At 41.9% G+C, this 20,415-nt stretch overlaps 1 protein-coding gene across 2 annotated transcripts in view; it reads left to right on the top strand.

The window, feature by feature from the left end:
* Nucleotides 1–7,351: 7,351 nt before the first annotated feature.
* The window catches only part of ZFHX4 (zinc finger homeobox 4), a 181,266-nt gene continuing 168,202 nt past the window's right edge, over nt 7,352–20,415 (top strand). For both annotated transcript variants that reach the window (XM_024578293.3, XM_024578294.3), the window contains exon 1: nt 7,352–7,796. The gene's annotated coding sequence lies outside the window, so the exon portion shown is untranslated. The remainder of the gene's footprint in view (nt 7,797–20,415) is intronic.

Below are 20,415 nucleotides of genomic sequence, written 5' to 3' on the forward strand. Positions count from 1 at the left end.
ACTGTAAACCGCGCAAGGAAAGGGAAAGAACCGCTCCTGTTATAAATTAGTAGGTAGGTGAAGGTTATGCAAAGAAGAAAAGGGAAAGTGAAGCTGTTAAAAGAATAGAATAAAAACCCTTGGGAGTTCAACTCGAAATCCACCCCCTCCCACGCCAATCCGGGGGAGGAGGAGGAGGCAAGAGCGCGTTCTGGGGCGATGAGAACTCTCTGGAATGTCTGGAGGACTGGATAGCCGTGCCGGGTACTAAAGAAAAGGCAGGACAGAACCTTGGGGGAGGGGCTGGTAGGAAGGACTGGGAGATTGACCGAGAAGACAGAAATTCCGAAGAGTGAAATTCCGATCGCGAGCGAAGAAGTACAGAAGTTCGTTCAGACCTGTATCGAAAAGGCAGGAGGATAGGACAAGGGTCAGTAAGAAAGAAAGAAAGAAGAACAAGGTGCGGGCTGCTTAGGGAGGGCGTGGAAAGGCAGCCACAGGCCACTGGAAGGAGCCACTGTCGGGACCCAGGGTCAGAAGAATCGCTACCGGAGCGACTTCGGCGGTGGACAAGCGCGCGGCGCGCAGCACCCGGAGCTGGACACCAGGCGCGGCGCAGCGTGCGCCAGGCTCGGGGCGACGCGGGGACTTTTCTGGCAAGAACCGGGGCTGCTGGTTCAGCCTGCAGGGTCCACCGCGAGTCCCAAACACACGCTACACAAACTACTTTACAGTCACTTTCATTGATTTTCTTTAACAAATAAATGTAATACCCGTTACAGAAACACGTCCTCTTGCTGCCGCGAGAATGTCATGCTCTCTGATGACTGCGTTTCTCGGGACAGCAGTTTTTCTATCTCCTAATAAATTGTTTCCCTTCACTTAAAAGATCAAACCGTGTGATCACCTTCAGATTTGAGGAGTTGATTCCTCGCCTCCTCTCCCCTCCCCCCATAATTTGGGAATCACCTTTTAGAATGAGAAGACAGGTCCAGACACAAGTTTGTAAACCTGGTAGGGCACCCTGATATTTGCATATTAATTTTTGCTGGCAAGAAGTAATTCAATTTGGAAGAAAGACGCTGGCAAAGAAATTGACTCCTTTGCAACTGCAGGGAAATTAACAGAAGTCCGACAGCCACATCTAAACTAATCCCCTCGAGTATCTCTAAGAAATATTTCCTTTAAAAATAAAGTATTTATTTTAAAGTAGCCCCCCCTCCAAGACAGTTTCTGCTCGAGGTTCTTCCATACATGTCAAAGGGTTGTTGAATTATTCATTATTGTAATTACTATCATCATTGTCATTATCCCTTTCCATGTGGAAATAATTTTATTATCGTAATTTGATATCTGAAGAATTTCCTGTTAGTCGTTTGATAACCATTTTTTCTGTTGAAAAGTTTTGTTTATAAATGAGATAGAGAAAATGTTTTAAATGCTTTGATGTTTGCTATAGATTTCCATTTATCTAATCGATTGGAATGCCAATAAAATCGATTAAAGGTTTAGTGTTTTACAAACAACTATTTTGTGCTTTTTGATTTTATGTTCAGAATTATTTTTTAAAAGCTAATGCTTTCCTTGAGCATTCTCCCCTTAAAAAACCAAAACCTTTATCGTTTTCCCTTTTATTAGAAACTGCCACTTAAAGTTCTAATGGGAAAATAAAAAATATATAAGCAATAGTTGCAATGGTTTAAATTTCATTCTCTTGTTGCTCGAGGTATTTAAATAAAGCCCTTTAAAATCTTGGTGAATTATATGTGATCATCCAGTGATTGCGGAATATTAAATTAAACTTAGATAAATCCGCATTGAAGGAGGCAGCACCCAATCCTGAATTTATTTCCCGTTTTCTCTAACAGCATCACTGTGCTCCTCTCTTTGCTATGACAGTGTGCCAAATCTGGGCATTTTGAAAACATTTTCCATATGCTTTAACAGGGGACTGATAGACAAAGAAGAAAAGAAGATGATCTTTTCCCTCTGAGGTATAGTTTCTTTAACCTTTTTCTCTTAGACTTTCACTGAAAATCATTTCAAAGCAAAAGTTTGAAAATTATTTAATTACTTTTTTTTTTTGCTTTCACCTTTTTCTATCTTATAATTACTCCTGAAATGGAGTTTTGGTTACAATATAATGTAAAGCTACCATTTCTATACCTTGGCAAACGATATTTGTTTCAAAAATCTTTGATTTAACATTTAGTTTCTGCTAAGCTGTGTTTTGTAATTAAAGATTGATTTAATTATATGCTTTATAACTTAGATCAGATGGTCTGTTCGTTTACTGTGGGATTTAATCGTTCTGTTGTATCTAATATTTAGAATCATTACATACTGAGTGGCTTTTATTCAACTAAAGATCTGCACTTTTGGCTTGGAAATATGAATGCTTGGATGGCTGTAGTGTCTTGTTTTAAAATAATTATATTTGGTGGTCAGAGTTTACACAGGATTCCATTGACTGACTATAGATATTTTAGGTTTTCAAAGATCACAATTTTATCTTCTCTTCAATGGAATCACTGTTATTCTTTCTTCTTTTTTCTCCCCATTTGTCTGTCTCTCCCCATCTGCATCATTGTGCATCATTGTCTCTTAGAGTTCTTCCTCAGATGGAATGCAGAATGTTCGTTGGAGACTCTAGCTGGAAATAGATCCTTGTATTTTGAGAAGGGTGTGCTTTGGAGCCTGCGTTGTTTGGCTGGTGTGAATGTGTATCTGTGTGCTGGAGGGGTGGGGGGGTAATTGCAGGGTTGATCAGGAGTCCTCGTTAATTTGCATATGAGCTGTGGAAGTGCTTGAGAACAGTCCAGCCTGACTTTGTTTATAAACACTGGGCTGGTTACCTAGAGGGAAAGGAGGTCACAGCACAGCCTGAGCCCTGACCTCTGGAAGGCCAGAGGGCGGCTGACTTTTCTCTTTCCCTCTTTCCCCTTTCCCTCCCTTGATTCCCTCCGCAGACCCTCCAGAACTCCTCCCCCTCCTTACTTTACCTGTGTGTAACTTTACATAATGGCCAACTCCACCCAATACACAAATAAAAACAGGTCAAACCTCCAAGAAAAAAACCAAAAAGATGGTAGAACAGATTAAAGTTAAGCAAACAAATGGACTGTAGGAAGAGAGAAATATACAGGAATATGGAAGTACACAGTTAGAGACAGGGTGGGGGGCATTTCTATACAAAGGAGATAAGAGCCCGGTTGGGGGAGGGGAGGGAGTCCATGCCCACAAAACTACACACACACACACACACACACACACACACACTCAAAATGCCTTCCTTTTCTGAATTTCATTTCATCTAGTTCACTCACCACAAAGTGAGTACCCACTCTGGATGTTAGGTTCTATTTTAAATACCCACTTTTCTTTAGTTCTCAGGAAAATGTACCCTTTTTTTTTTTCTAGTAAAGAAATCTGGCTCTCTCCCAGGCGATTTCTTGAATTATTTGTTTGTAAATATAATGTGTTTGTGACGCCTTCCCAAAGAAGTCCTGCACTTTCCGATTCCCTGTCAACTTCACCTCTCCCCCTTACACACATAGGCGACCCCCACCTTCTCACCTTCCCACGCACACGAAGTGACAGACCTTGGTATTAATGTTGAAGTGTGTTTTGGAAAGGAGTTGCTGAGTTAAACAAAATGTTAGTTAACAGACTGCCTTTGTTAAATAGCCCCTGTGTGGAGAAGACCCAACAAAAAGAAGGAAGGGGGAGGAGGGCGGCTGAGGATCTCAAGTGTCTGTGGTGTTGTCAAGGGTTCCTAACGCTGAAATCTTGTAATACCTTGTTTCAAACTGAGCACTTCTGTAGACCCCGGAAGCTCGGTCACAAGACTGGGAACCTTTCCCTCTTGGGCTGAAGCTGGTCAGGAGCTGGCCGCACGTGGGGACGGGGGCTGGGGTATTTCTTAGCGAACTGAAGAGTGAGACAACTGAAGACTCAGTAAACCGATTGTAAAGCCCGGAGTGTCCGAGACATAGATTTGGGAAATAAAATACGCCGAGGAAAAGTCTGGAAGTGGAAATTACCTTTTGTCTCAATGTTAATTACTCCTTGCTTCCAACACTCAACACCTAACCACCTGGTGTCCCTTTTGGGATCTCGCCTAACTCCGCGCTCGGTGCAGGGTCCGAGAGCCCCGGAGTGGGCTTGGTTTGGCTGCGGTAGCCCTGGAAAGTGCAGAGGAGGGTCTAGAGAAAGTTTTTGCTGCCGCAGGGACGCCTCTGCTCGTTTCACTTTGAAATAAAAAGTAGCCCAGCGTTCCAGGAGGGTGGCGGCGGGTTCGCGCAGAGTTTAGCGACAGCGGAACGGGGAGGAGAGGCAGGGTCAAAGGTTGATGGCCAAGCGTCTGCAGGGACCCAAAGTGGAACAGCTGGGTTTCGCGCAGCTAGGGGCCGCGACGCAGCCAGGTCCAGCCTAGCAGATCGTGCCGGTGCCCCGGAGCAGCCCGCGGGCCGAGCTCGGGCTCGCCCGCCTCGCAGCGCCCCTGCCCTAGGCGCCGCGCTCTGCGCCTCGGGGCCCAGCCCGAGGTGCCCTGCCTGGGGCCCCTGCTCTCTCCCAGCGCTGGAGCGCTCCCAGGCCGAGCCCTGCAGGAAACTCTTGACTCTGGGCTAGTCCCTCTCTGCCCCTTCCGCTCAGCCCATTAACCCCGACTCTCACCCCAGCTTCTTTTCTTAGGGAAGAGGGGAAAGACGATTAAAAAGAAAACACGTACGCTAGGAGGTGAATACTCGCTGGCAGAAGGAATTGCAAAAGTGGGCGCCCTTCTTACAAATCCTCTTTCCTTTTGTTTTCTTACTTATAATTCAATAACCGCTCTCGCCCCCCCCCCCCTCCACACACAGCTGTCTTTTCAAAAGAGAGGAGGTGGGGGCGTGGAGAAGAAATAGCCACCAAAAATTTTAAAACGGTTTTCCTGATTTGATGTTTGGTGTTTTGACATTAATGACATTAATGTTATTGATGATGTTTCAGGGAGAAAAGCAAAAGAAATAAAGGAGAACTTGAAAACAAAATGATCATCATTTCCCTCTTCTTCCCTGCCAGAAATAAACCCCTTTCTTCACCTGAGCCTGAAACAGACTTATTGTTCTCAGGTGTTTCCTTCATCACACGCATTTACCCGTCTGAAATCGCAGGAAATGGTTTTTCCATCAGTGAGCTTGTACATGGAGCCCTCTCCCGCAAAGGGCTTGATCTTTTCTGAATTGAACCTGAAAGTTTCCCTGCCTTCATTTCCCCCTCAGTCTCTTTAAAAGCCCCCACCTCCTTCCCCATACACACACCTCAAATAGTTTTTTAAAGCCAGGATTTTTGCTCTCTGGGGTGTTTTTCGGTAAACAGTAATGCTACATAAACACCTTCTTCACTTGCAAGTTAGAGAGAATTTAAATTTTACCCTCGTGGGCATGTATGTTTCTAAAGGCACATGGATAAAGACCAGTGAGATGCAATCAGACACTGCAACACACAGAGACACAGCCGCCTGTGTGAAAGTGGGGCTGTAAACAGAGTAACTTAAATATCTTAAAAAGCTGTCCAGTTTGAGCAAATTTCTTCCCAAAATGTTTGAAATGGAATAGAGTCTTTGGAGACATCAGTACTTTGCTTTCTGCTAACACTTAGTAGCCCTGGTTCTAATGCACTGGTATGTCTACAGACTCCAGATCCTGAGGTGGTGTTCTGCTTTTTTCTCTTAATAAAGACCATATCTGGGTTTTATTCTCTATTCCAAGCCTGTGGACTCACACTGGAACCTTAGCCAGCTTCCACAGGCAACCAGCTTTCCTGATTTGGGCCTGGATCTGCTCTATCCAGGACTCTGCTTTTATCCTCCAGGTGTTTTGTTGGGGTTTTGATCCCATTTGCATCAGTCCTAGGATTTTCCACATGTTCCCTGATAACCCAACATTTCAGGCCAGAAAGGTGCAGGTTTGCAGCCTCTGTTGTTCCTAGTGCTTATGCAATAAAACTTTCTGGTGGTATTTGGTAGACTTGGTGCTAAATGCCTAAGAAAAGGTCTTAAAGCATATCCTGGCGAACCAGAACTTCATAGGCCTGTTAACTCAAAAGCAACTGATACCTCACCTGTCCAGGAAGCTGGATGTTGCAAGTATTGTCTGTTTTTATCTTGTTTTATTTGTTCCTCTCACTTTCTCTGTAGAATTCCTATTTTTGAAATATTGCATAGGTGGTGTCTCCTTGTGACCTGTGGTGTAACAATGTATCAGGATGCTATCTGAGTACCAATGGTGATATATATATATATATATATATATATATATATATATATATGAATAATGCAGCAGAGGGTATTTAAAAGTATGTCTATTCCTAGTTTTAATTAATTATCTTTTAATGAAAGTGTCATTCAAATTCACATCTGTAGTATTGGAAAGAGATAATTAGATTTTCAAATGAGAACCAGCCACCTTAAATTTTGTACCAGAAAATACTACGTATATTTCATTCTAATGAGATCTGTAGTGGGGTTTTAAAACTTATCATAATATGCTTCAAGAAAGATAATTCAGCAGATTCACAAGATGAAAGGTTTTTTCATATAAGTCTTCTTAAAGCCATTACACTGAACTTATGCAATTCTGATAAAATGTTAAAAAATATTACATAATGGCTAGAACCGTACCCCCACTATCACTGTTGCAATCATCTCTTCTTCTTATTAAAAAGTTTACTTTGACTAAACCCCTTCCATCCTCCCTGCCCTGGGTTTTCTCCCCTGCATGTGCAAGCGAAAGATACTCGTTCAAACAGCGTGCCTACGGTTGGCAGAGTGCAATTCCCCCCGTGAAATAGGCTGGGCAGAGCGGGCTTTGCACACAGTCAGACATCCTTTATTTACATATATCTGCATATTTGCCCCGGTCCCCGCATTTCGCCCTGAACAAGCGTTCTTGTATGTCGCCGAATTCACAAAGCAGAGCAAACCTCTCCATGGCCCTAACTCACATTTCTGCTTAAAGCTCCCTAGTAAACAAATCTCTGTTCTGCTAATAATGACTTTGCCTCATTAAAATTAAAAAGAAAAAATAGAGTGGTTAAAGAGCACTGCTTCTGCGGTGTTTAGGTTTGACCCCCCTCCCCTGCTGAGTGTGTGTGTGTGTGTGTGTGTGTGTGTGTGTGTCTAATGAAGTTTAGGAGTCGCGCGCGCAGGGGCTCGTGGGGTGCGAGTCCCGAGGTCCCCGTCCCTGCCCTCTCCGCGGTCTCCGCGTCCCGGGCTCCCGCCGCCGCGCTCCGAGCCCTGGAAACCGCGAGGCTCCGGGCTGCTCCGAGTCCGGGCTGCGCGTCATTTGCAGTCTGGGGAATGTTGATCACCTCACTAATTACACCTCTCTCTCCCCCCTCTCCCTCTCCCTCTCCCTCGCTCTCCTCTCTCATTCCCAGAGTGCATATCGGGAATAGACACACAAAGACATGCGCACTCAACTTAATCAGCCATTTTTTTAAACAGGGCTAAAACGATAATAATTAGCAGAATAAAGACATATCGGATTTTCATTTCCTTTTCTCCTTTTCCCAACCCCTTCACAACCAAACAGCGAGACCGCGGTGGGCACATGCTTTAACTCTCCCGGACCCCCGAGGACCGCTCCATGCCCCCCACTTTCTGCTCCAGCGTTTTTATTTTCACCCAATAAAGTTCGAGGATTATTTTTTTTTATTTTTTAAAAAAATTTTTAATGAACCCTCTCGTTTTACTTGGATGTGATCAGCTGTAAGTAAAATAAAAGCAAAACAAAAAAGAGGCGAAGATCGCGTAGGAACTGCAGGGGAAATGGAAAGTAAGTTTTTTCTTTAACTTTTATTGAGTAGTTTGTGTTAAATTTAGGTCGAGTATCGATTATCTTTCCAGCCTGATCTTGCACAATCTTTGATATTTCGCTCGCTCTCTCTCCCTCTCCGCCTCTCCCTCTGCCCCCGGCTCGCTCGCTCCCGCTCACGTCCCCGCATCCTGACCATCTCTTCCGCTCTGCCCCCCTTTTCTATCTCTTTCCCCCTTTTTTGGCTCGAGGATTTGCTCCGCGGAGGGAGGGAGGGGGCCCGGAGGGGCCTGATTTCCCACTTACTTTGGGGGGCTGTGTTCTCGGGATTTAACTTTTGGATTAAGTGGCGGATCCCCACGTTTGGCCGAGCAGTTGGCTCTCCTGTTTTCTGTCTTTTCGGATTCTGTCTGAACCGCGAGCCCGGGCTTTCTGGTGGCGCTGGAGGCTGTCAGCTCGCGGCGGCGCGGGCTTGGCCGGGGGTCTCCACCCGCCCGGTGCCGGGGATGCGGTGCCCCTTCCTCCGCACCCGTCCTCCGAAAGTTTGGACGTCGGATGGTGGGGTCGCAGCCCCTCTCCCTACTAACCCCACCCCTTATTCAGTCTGGATTTTTTTTTTCCCTCCTCCTACACCCGCTTCGCTGTCTCGAGTGCCGCGAAGGGCGCCAGTGCCGACACCGTGGAGGCCCGGGGTCCGCGCGCTCTCGGCGGAGGCTCGGGGAGGCCGGGGCGCGGGCTGGGCCAGGGCTGCAGGGAGACACCCGCGCCGAGCAGCGGCAACTGACGCGCCCCGGGGCTCCTGCCGGCGGTCGGGCGGGCGGACTCGGGCACGGGCGCGGGCGCACGGAAGGCAGGTCCGTTAGGAGGCGGGATCGCCGGGCCTCGGGGCTAGGAACCCACCCAAACGCGGCCGCCGGTCTCGGGCTCTGGGGTTGCCGGGTGCGCCTTAGACTAGAGCATAGATGCTTGCGGCTCGGGGTCCAGCATCTTTCCCTTGGTTTTTGGCGGAGGTCAAGGTGTGTTTGTGTGTGTACCGGGGGCGGGGTGGGGGTGGTGGAGGGGAGAGCGGGGGTCTGTGGCCGGCTGTGAGAGCTGATTTATTCACTGGCCCCTCCAAGGGGGTTCCAGGTCTGCAAACGAACTTCACCTCCTTCGCCTCTCCGGCGTCAAGTGCGCCTTCTGGCCGGGAGCCGCGCGAGGCACAGGGGCTGGAAAGCGTCGGGTCTCGCCTTCCTTCTACTTCGGTCTCCCTCCCCCTCCCCCATTCTTTCTGCTCTTTTCTATCGGAAAAAAAAAAAAAAATTCTCATGGATCGTGTAAAGTTTCTTCGCCGATGCCCAAGTTACAGAGGGCTCCCATCCTGGCCCCCTCCCGTCAGAAGACGGTGCGTTTGGTGTGTATTTCTTTGTTACCTGCGATCCGGGTGGGGGGCTCCTGTCGGCGCTCGGGCTGGGGTCCGGCCCCGAGAACAGGCTCCCGCAGACGCCTTTGGCCGCGACTCCTCACTTCCGCGCGGTTCCGGTGAGGTCTTAGCTACCGTTCCGTGAGACACCCTCCTTGTAGGTACCAAAGGTTCAGATCGCGCACACGGACCCCCCCCCCCCAAAGCCGACCCCTGCACACACACACTAAACACACACTCACAGACTCACACACATTCTCCTTGCTCCCCCCACCGCCAGCCCCTACCTTGCCTTCCCCTCCCCCCTCCCCCCCCAAAAGCACACACACAACAGCAACAACCGCCCCCCCCCCCCAAACCAAACAAAAACCCAAAGACAAGTTCACTGGCGGAAGATGGTGGATTGACACTGACTCAGACAGAGGCAGGTTCACCAGGAAATCTGGCGGTCCCTATTTCTGACAGTTGCATTTCCTCTCCTTGGGTCCTTACCCCCCCCTTTTTTTTTTATTAACTCTGTTCTATTTTAATCAAGGATCATGTAGATGGCAAAAGGAGAGAGAGAGAAAGGGAGAGAGAGAGAAAGGGAGAGAGAGAGACAGAGAGAGAGCAGAGAGAGGAGGAAAAGAGAGGGAGGAGAGACAAGAGACAGAAGGAGGTTTTTTTTTTTTTTTTTTTTTTTTTTTTTTTTTTATTGTGTTCTCCAGGATTTTCAGTGGCTTGATCCCTATAAACGTGGAGTGCTTAAAGCTCATATGTAGTATTATATTTTTAGTTGGGTGGATGGATGGAAGAGTCAGGGAGAGGCTGCGGCTGCCGCTGCCTTTTCGGGTGTTGCTTAGATTAAGACTGAGACTTGGCTGCGATTGGGACGCGACAGTGACACGGGCATCGATCGCTTCCATTGAGAGCAATGCAAAAACACAGCCCGGGTACGTAACACTCTCGGTGCCATCAACACTGGTTTTACTTTATATTTACTGGCAAAACTGACAGAGCAGGCTCCGACTTTCTTTCTTTCTTTCTTTTTCCCTCTTTTCTCTTTTCTAACTGAAGAATAAAAACAATTGTACATAGTTGTTGAAAATGATGGTTTAAATACAACAGAAAAGAGATATTCACGATTATTTCACTACCTCTGTGACTGATTGTTTTTTACTTTTTCTCCTCCACAGAGGAGCAGATTAAAGAAAATGAAGGTTTTCCTTTTTTTTTTCCTTCCTCTTCTCAAAAAAAAAAAATCCTTAAGGGAATATTTGATAGTTTTCAACGTTTGCGGTTTCAATCAGCAGGAAGGCACACAAAAATAAAAGATGGCTAGCCAGCTGTTTTAACCTCTTGCACCTGGCTTCAGTGTGGGGATCATAAGGTTTATACAGTTATTTTTTAATGGTTTTAATATTTATGGCAGAAACTGGGGAGAGGGCATCACAGTATGTTGTTCAATAGCTGGTTGCTTTTGGATTTAAAAAGTAGGCTGATATTGAAGTGTTTACATTATTATTGCAATGAAAATATAATCAATGAAATATGGGGGAAATACCATAAATCTGAAAAGTGAAATGTACCTAAGGAACAAAGAAAGGTCAGGTAAACCAGCTGTATTAAGTCAAAGCCATAGCACCAACTGTGGGGTCAGACAGGGAGAGTGGACTCTGGGTCTAGGAAGTGAAAGTTGCCACTTAAAGTTAAAACTGAAGGAAACCTGTTCAGCTCTATTGTCATCTTTTGCAGTTTTTAGCAAATGAGTTCAAACCTGTTCAGTTATTTTGAGCTAGATAAATTATTTGAGAAGATGCTCTGCCAGCAAGGAAAACATAAAGGAGGCTAAGAAAATCACTTTTTAATATTGCAGAATTTACTACTTCCATTCTGACCATGAACCTAAATTTACACAATGAAATTTGATTATCTTTAATAACAATATTAGATCCTGCACTGAATGGATGAGAATTGAGGTGCTTTTGTTGATTGCAAGGGTTTAATGTTGCATTTCAGAATCTGATGTGGTTTGGCCTCCCTTCCATTAACTGGAAAACCCCTGAGGTTTTACAATTATTTCTTAAAGATAATACATTTAAGATTGCATTGGTAGGCTGAAGAAAAGTCATAAAGGCAAGAAGGGAGGCCCTTAATAACTCTTGAGATTCAGACATGTTCAGCAGTTAGATTGGCTCTGACTTCACCAAGGGTCGACAATGTGTCATTTCCACGAAGCCAAATTGCCCTCTGCCTATATGATATTAATGTGCAAATCAATATTTCAGGGATTAAATTTCCCTTCTTCATTTTTTATGGTTTCTACCTCAATAAGTCTCAAGTCTATTAGAAGAGGCTGGATGATTTAAAATCTTTCACTACAAAATGGCTTGTCGTAGTCTTGTTTCACAGACCATTTTAGGATTTTCGTTGTAAAGACTAAGGGAACCCTAAAGAAGTTGTGAGGCAGGCTTAGTGGCATAAAGCCCTTGTTCAATTAAGTGGATTGGAGACATTATATATATGTTTCTATTATACACACACATATACCTGCTGCTGCTTTAAAAATATTATGTTAATCATCTATTGATTTATTTCAAAATCAATTGAAGTGCCTTTCTTATTAGTGATTTGTTCAGCATTCTTGAGGACTGTGTTAATTTTCTTAAAGACTAGGCATGGATTAGCTGGGTGTGAAAGTATTTGGGAGGGATTTTCATTCAGCAGTATTCTCCTAAGAAATATTTCTAGACACCATTGTTTGTAAGAGTCATACTCAAGTGTTGTCATCTGCATATGTTGTTGTCATAGCTATCATGGCATTTTGTGCCTAAAGTGATTTAGCTGCTACCTGTGAAAGAAGGCCTTTCCTTCCTTTTACATTTATTTCTAGCACTCAGTATGCGCAATGTTTCTTTTAACCCTCTTGGGGAAACACATTCGTGAAAGAAAATATGTGATTTGGTTGGAAATAATAAAAGCAGAAATTAGGGAGGTCAAAATAAAATATTGTGACTTTATCACATAATCTTGGGAAGGTCTACTGTCTATCATTTGGTGGTGTTTTATAGTCTAAAACCATCTGGACCAAGTTCCGCACAGCTGCACAAATTTCATATGTGATAGAACATTTTTTCCATTCAGTGTGAAATGTTCCTTCCTAAAAAACGTACACCAGACTCGCTTAATTTAGTCTGTTAAAAGAAATGCACATGAAAAAGGACAAAAGGCTCTTTAATCTCTGCAAGCTGTTTGTTTTTCTTTAAGATTCCTGTCTGTTTGGGTTTGAAAAGTCGTGTTTATTGAGGAGATGATTCTGAGGTGTGACATTAAAATAATATATGATTTTTGGGCTGGTGGTCATGCTTCTGCTTAATTTGCAAAACTACTTTTTTATGCCTGTCAAAACAGAGTTAATCTATCCTTATTTACAATTAATCTCAATAAAATTAATCTTAACTATACTTTATTCAGTGGCTTAAAATATCTAATTATATTCAATTAACTGCTGTCATAGTAATTAACATTGCTTAATTGCCTCTGAATATATTTATGTAAAGCTCATTAGGTGCTGCTGACTCCTTCTTCCTTTTCTACTTGCTATTTTTGCTGTTGTCGAATCGTTTTCATCTCCTAAGGTTCGACACTGTCAGTGAAAGCAAATTCTTAACATTTTCTTGAAATGAATGTCATTGCTTGCCTTTGAAAAGATACTCGTTATGAGTCTTTAAAGACTAATCCATCCCTTCTCCCCCCTTTCCCTTTCCCCTGGTCCTAGCACACTCACCAAATATTTTCTGTCATTGTTGCTGGAAATATGAGAAGCCAGGTTAAGCTTTGTGCTTATAAATGAGGAGCCTTTCTGTTTCTGCCTAGGGGCTGTACCCACAGGCAGAGTTTTTTTTCTTCTCGGACCATTCTAAGGGTTAAAGACTTGGCCAAGGTTCAAACTGAAAAGCGTCCAGGGAAAGTGCCTGTGAATATGTACAAGTTTCATGTAATTAGTGCTTAATTATATTAACATATGCAAATTGTCAACTTAGGAGCTTGTTGAGCTGGCAAAGATCAGCTAGGTACAATTGCTGTATTGTTCTGCAACCATAATGGATTTCAAGTTGGATTGTGGAAACACATAACTAGCTATCTAATTTAACTCATACCATGGTGAAATTTCATTAGTCTCCATGGAGACTGGTTTAATTGTGCTGACTAATGTTCTGGGTTGCAGAATGTCCTAAAAAAAAAAAAAAAAGCGTTGTTTGCCTAATCCACCTTACAATGACACTTGTTTGTACATGTTTCCCTTGTGTGATAATTTGCATATGCAAATAAATAGTTGCTCTGCCCCATTTGTCATGGCTGTTCATTACCCATGAAGAGGACATTGTTACTGGCTGTTCTTGAGTCTCCTAAGATGGAATGGTGTCAACCAGTCCAGCGACATTCTTTCATAATTTGTTTGTGATTAATAGACCAGAGTGAGTCTCACTCTCTGGGCAGCTGCAGAAGGAAGGTTGGTTCTGCCCCAGAGAGGAGTTTCTGCAGTAACTGAAGGACTTTGTCTTCTTATGAGTATTCTCCTTTTTCAACTCATTGGTTAACATCATCATATTTAAAATAATGTATTCTTGTTCTCAGAATGCCTCTACTAATATTCTCTAGTTTCCAAAGGCAAAAAGATAGGGAAAGAAAAGAGATTGTTATTGGAGTATTAATCTGTTTTTGACAGAAAGGTAAACTGATATAATTGCTTTTCAGTTGAAGGAATGGGGGTTTATACAAGTGTGAAAGCATCGGAAAAGGATTAGCATTTTTTTGCATAATGAAACGCTCTGCTGAATAGGGTCCTGAGTGGCTGACTGAATGACAAAGATGAAAGGAAGATGAAAATGCAGTCTCCTCTTTCTTTATGCCTGTGCTCTGCTCTCTCTAAAGTTATGTTTGTCCAAGACTTGAGAAAACAAGCAGGGGCTCAGATTTCAGCAACTTTATAAGATGCCTGAGTTTCCATCATCACAAGGAAGTAATATGTATGACAACGGCGTAGCTCAAGTATGTTAAGCAGAGGTTTGTATATTGAAGAGTTTTCAGAAACATGCTAGGCTGGTCAAATATTGGCTATTGGGTGTCAGGAATTCCTAGCACTTAGCTGGCAAAAACAGTTATTTTAGAAAAGCCCAATAGTATGGTGTGGATATTTAATTTAGTTAATGATGGAATACATAGAGTGTTTTTCCCCTCTGTTCACTATCCACAGCTGTCTCAGGTGGTAGAACACTTCACTTGGGAAGGAGTGGTATATTCTGACTTTGGGCACTGTTGAATGTTGTAGTTGGCCAATCGGCTCTTGTGGCTGGGAGTGGATAGCACAAGAGGATACAGAGTTAGTGTCTTAGGATTTCATTCATCTCATGTTGCCTTGCAGGTGTATTCAGTGTATTTCATTTAAAGAGAAGTCTTTTTAAAAGTGGTCAAGTACAGCATGTTCATTCTTGGAAACATTTGCAATAGGGCTTTCTCCTGTCACTACTTAGGGCTGTAACTGGTTATCAGTTGACAACGTGGCCAGGGCTCTAAATGATCTTTCTTTAGCCATAATTATGGCAGATAAAATGCCATAAGTGTTAAGATACTTTCCAAGGTGGGAATTGGTTCTTTTGTACATATGCAAATCGAGTGCAGTGTGGGTAATTATTTATATGTGTACATTTTAAACAAGCTCTTTCAGGTTTGGGGTCACCACAAATGAGCCACTGAATGCTGCCCCAGAGCAGGAGTGAAAGATTCTACAGGGTATTAACCTAACTTGTCTTCTTGCTAGTCTGTAGAACTCCGATTCTCCACATCACTGTAGCAGTTCAGTGGCTGCAGTGCTATTAAGATGGTTACATAGAAACTTGAGAAATCAGAAGTGTTTTCACGTAAATTAAAATATAAGGGTTGCCTCTTGAGAACAGAATATTGTAAAGGAAAAGTGTTTGATCTTTGTTATATAAAGTCCCCAAAATTATTTACTAGAGTCCTTTTAAAAATTTGTCAAGAAATTCTGGATTGTTTCAGAAACTTTTATGGTTAACTTTATGATATGCTTGCAAAAAGTCTTAAAAGAACAAAAAAAATCCACATGGAGGCTTTTTTTTTTACATGCTAAAGGTCTTATTAAGGTATTTCCATAAGAAAAATGTGTTAATTTAAAAAAATAAATTCATTTATATTTTAAGACATTGTTAACCAAGCACCATGTGTTGTACCTGGCTGGTTTCCAGCCACCATGGATGTGGATCACACATGGGTTAATAGTAGCTTATGTGATGTCTGCATTCTTAGGAAATGGGCAAAAGCCCAGGGTATTCTGATATCAAGATTTTAAGAATCAGACAGAAAGCAGAATATCTGTTTATATGTGAACAGATGGACACATGTGAGAACTAAGTGTACAATTGCTCTTGGCACTTGTTTTGGTTATCCCTGATGATATAACCAAGCTCTTCGTGCACTTGCAGTCTTTGATGGCTTGGGACAAAATGGTCTTTTAATGAGGGCTCAATGGCATTATTTTCTTGCATAAGGATTGTGCCCCTGTGATCTTGCTGGATTTGATGTCCTGTTAATTCCCTAGTGTCAGAGGTTCACAAGTTGCCTTGAAAGTTTGGTATGGTTTCACGTTTGACATAAAACCCTCTGTCCAGGAACGGCTGCTCACCACTCCCATACTCTTTCAAAGATTTGTGAGTGAAATAAAATTTGGTCATTTTAAGGCACTTTTATATATATGCACACAACTTCAAAATAGCTTTGACACTAAAGTCGTATTTGCGAAGGAGCTTATCCCTGATATAATTAGCCACTTTAACATTCTAGACATTAAAAATAAATAAATAAAATTTAAGCATTTGGGCAGCTTATCTTTGTTAATATGCCATAATACCCGGACAGCCCCAGACAAGTACCGAGGAGGTGTTTTAGTCGTCCTGGTCAGGGGTTCACACACTAGCGTCATATTTTTAGATGATTGATCATTTCTGATGTTTGCTTGCCCCGGTGATAGGACAGTGGGCAGTTGATGAATTATGAATGGTACTCATTATATTACGTACCTCTAAAGACAAAGTTTATAGGTTCCACTGTGTCCTAGCTATAAGACCAGAAAGTGTTCTGAAAGTATTTACTAGACCTAAATCATTTTAATCAGGGAAAACTGACTTTTGCATTAAAATATGCATTTTATAACTGTCCATAAAATTCTGTTCTTTCTCTATAAAGAAGAAAGGAAATCCATAGCTTCGACAGTGTTAAAATACAAAAACTCATCTGCTGGCAGATGCCACCTGGTTGTATGGTTAACAACAAAACAAAACAAAACTTTGTAAGAGGGAAGCCTATGGAGAATCTTAAATTTTGCCTGCATGGAAAAGTAACTGAAGAAGCTCATTAATTTCCAAAACTCAGTTCATTAAACCTGAAAGGCTATAAGTATGGATTCTCTAAAATATGATCTTTAGTCCTTTCCCCCCATATATTTAGGAGTAATGCAAGTAATACATAAAGTATTCTGAACACTAATTAATTGAGAATGAGGCATCTCTGATGGTTTAGTAGATGCAGAGAGGAGTGTGTATACAGACTGCACACATACACACACATACTTCCACTGTTTTTCCATTTTAGTATGTCTCCTCTCCACTTGTGTTCATAGAGGTGGCCTGAAAATTTTGCCTCTGTGGACTAAATTTCTTTTGTTTTCTAAGGACTGGACAGCATGATTACAACCAAAGAGCAGGTAGGGTTATAAGGCAACTGGAAACACAAACTGATAAAGCTGGAAACTGTCTTAGAACTTGAGCTTAGAAAAATGAGCTCAGCCAGCTCATTTTAAAACATGGCTGCATAATTCCAGGGAAATAACCATTGAGTCACACAGCAGGGTAGGACAACGTCAGCACAAGAACCCAGATATCCCAACTCTAGGACCAGTGGCATGCAACTATATTGGTTGCTTGGAAAATAGTTTGTTATGTGACTGAATGTGAAGATGGTGGAAATAGTGGAGCCCTCGCTATTAGGAAAAGGGAAATGTCAATGGTGACCCAACAGTGACACTGTCTCCTCTGAGAGAGCAAGTTCTCTTTTACTCCAAGAAGACAGATAGAATCTGGATGGCCTCTTATCTCTGTGATTGTGAACATATTTTTGGGTAAGTAGGAGATTAGACCAGGTGCGTTGAATGGTCAATAAGAGTTGATGGTTCATAAAAGCACTAATTATCTCAGTGACTTAAAATGCATTCTTAATCATCATGGCCATAGTGTTAAGAAGAACAAGTTTCTACTCTGTGTAAGGACAGCAAACAAAGACAGTGCTGCAGAGTTTTAGCAGCAGTATAGTACATAGAATGACACTTAGTTAAAACTAGATATTCTTCAATGTGTTTACTGTGGATTCCTTTTTCCTTTTTAAATTAGTTTATTTTAACTTGAGTTTTAGATGTTTGAAAATCTACTCCATTTTTTGACAACTCAATGACCAATAGCAATTGTGTTAGATCTATGAGACAGCTGGGTTAACTTCTTGTTAGAGATGACCTTCTCCAAGTTATTTAATCTTTTTGAGCCTCTTTTCCTCAACATTATTGTAGAGATTACAGAAGACTAAAGTATTGTGAACATTAAAGTAAGTGAATGTGACAGAGCTGGAGACCCTATGTTCCCTTTCTCTTTATTTTCAATAGCTGGTTTTCATGTAATGCTCAACTAAAGAGCATTTGATAAAGCAAATCTTCTTGGATCTTTGGAGAAGAGATGCCTATTTCCCACGAGGGAAGGAGCTAGGAATTATGCAATGGGCATGCCTAGCAGTGGGGGGATGTACATGTAGTAGTATTCTTCTCATATTTTCTCACTGACAGATACCTTGATGGCATCTAGGCAGACAGTCCTCTACCTCATTATCTGCCACTCCTTCCTCACACATTGCTTTGGTTCCAAGGGGCTTCTAGATGTTTAATGCATTCCTGAGTCTTTTATTTAATAAGCAAATTAGAACAGAAACAGTCTTTAAATAATTCAGACCTTAGCTTATCCACATAAACTCAAGATTCCAGGCTGCCCATTACCTACAATAATAGAAGAGACCACAAAGCTTACTTATTTCAGTTTTAAAGTTGACCTCACCTGCTTGAAAGACTTTAAATTAGAGAATTTCCCAAAACTGGATTAGAGGCCATAAAAATACCTTTCTTTATAATTGTTACTATGATATTTTGATATGTCATGAAAGAAGCATAGATATTGTTACACAGTACCCTGTATTTCAAAATGTATACCAACCTGTAGAAGAGATCCAGTTATTAATAATCCAGTAACATTATAAAACCCTTTAATTTTCTTGGGAGACTTTATAGCCAAGTTATGAGTCTCTTCCTGGCTTATCTCTTGGAGTGTAAATCATAGTCCTTTATCTTTCTATGGTAATGCATTATTCAGTGGAGGAAGACCCAGGCTCAAAGATGATAAAATTCATGTTAAGGTTAATAAATTTATAAATACACCTTTTGAACCATCTAAACTAAAATGGATTTCTATTATTATTTTTTTTTACTTTTTTAATTCATCGTAATTTCCCATTGTGATACATGTGAGGTACTCATTTACTGTTTCTATTTTTATGGGAAATATAAGTAATTTGGATTACAATTTCCCAGCTTTGAGTTTGATTTATGCTTTACATTTCTATATGTTTGGTTCACAATCTTTGTTATACTTTTTCTTAAAAGTAAAAGTGGATGCGTTGCCCATGCTGGTCCTTTACAGTGGCCCTGGACTTGAGAATTCAATGGAAGCACATTTATTTAAGGCAAAGTATTTAATGAATACTGATAGGGTAAGGCTATATTTCATTGGAGGAAACCAATTAGCATCTCAGTATTTTTCATGATGTCCATTTAACTGTAACCTCAAAATTTTCAGCCTCCATGAGGGCAGCACTCACATCTGTTTAATGACTGTATTCACAGTGATGGACATTATTGGCAAATATTTGGTAAATATCCTCAAGAAATATCTATTGAATGAATGAAAATAATAGATGAAAGTTAATTAAAAATATAGATAGGGAACTTCAGTTTACTCTACTGCTGGAATCTGCCTCTCCTTTTGAAATCTAGGTATTGATAAGAAATATACAACTCTAAAAACATCTGTATCTGTCTTGGAACATTCCATAGGGAAAACTATTTTCCAGCACAATTTAAATATCTAAATGGGTTTTTATAGTAGAAGCATAGATTGTTGAAGTCAGAAGGGATATAGAACAATTCCCTTATTTAACCCATAAATAAGCTAAAGCTCAGAGTAATTCCTGGGAAATTTTGCATTAACTGCAGAGTATAGCTGATGAGATCCAGTGTGTGTATGTGTTCCCCAAAGCAAATCATTTAACATTTTTTCATCTTAGTTGGCTTAGCTCCTCCCCTATCCTAGAGTCTATAATGTTAATGAGGGAATAATTTCTGTTATGCTGGAGAATTTTTTTATTTGTGGCATTTTTCCCAGCAAAGGATGATTTTCAGTTGATATAATCATGGTCCTAGGACTGTCTGCTCTGGGATTGTAAAGCTAAGTTGCTAGAGATATGACAAGAATTGCCTGAAAGGTGAAAACTTGCAGAAAAATGGGATGGGTCATTTAGTTCTCAGAATGCAGCAGGGTGCAGATTAGGAATCATTGCACTTGGCGAGAAGCTGCTGGTCATAGAAGCCTGTTTAAGTGCTCACTGTCAACAGGGAAATCGTGGGCTGCACTTAAAGTGGCTCACCTCTGATTTATTCATAAACCTCACACGAGCACTTGGCTTTGTTCTTGTTCTAGTAAGGGGGATGGATGCCAATAAGAACAGGAATAAAGAGCTCCTTGCATGATCCAAGAGTGAATAGCACTTTCCTCAAAGCCTGACCTCTTTTCCTGAGGTCTGGTATGCTACAGTGGATTCGGATTGGCTGTGTGTCCTCAGCTGAATTGAGAGAAGAGGGTATAACAAGTATCTGGCCTGTCAACTCCATAGTATGCACAACTAGATCGATGGAACTGGAACTTGGGTTCTGACTTAACCTAAGGGTAGTATTTATGCTAAACAGAAACGCTTCCCTCCCCCTTCTCTTTGAAGCTTGAAGAGTTTCACATTTAATATCAGTTAGAAAATGTTGCTTCTTTCTATTTGAAGAATACAATGATCTTGGAGTAAAATGGGTGTTGACAATCCTTC

The sequence above is a fragment of the Desmodus rotundus genome, chromosome 8 (genome assembly GCF_022682495.2).
Source record: "Desmodus rotundus isolate HL8 chromosome 8, HLdesRot8A.1, whole genome shotgun sequence".
Classification (NCBI taxonomy): domain Eukaryota; kingdom Metazoa; phylum Chordata; class Mammalia; order Chiroptera; family Phyllostomidae; genus Desmodus; species Desmodus rotundus.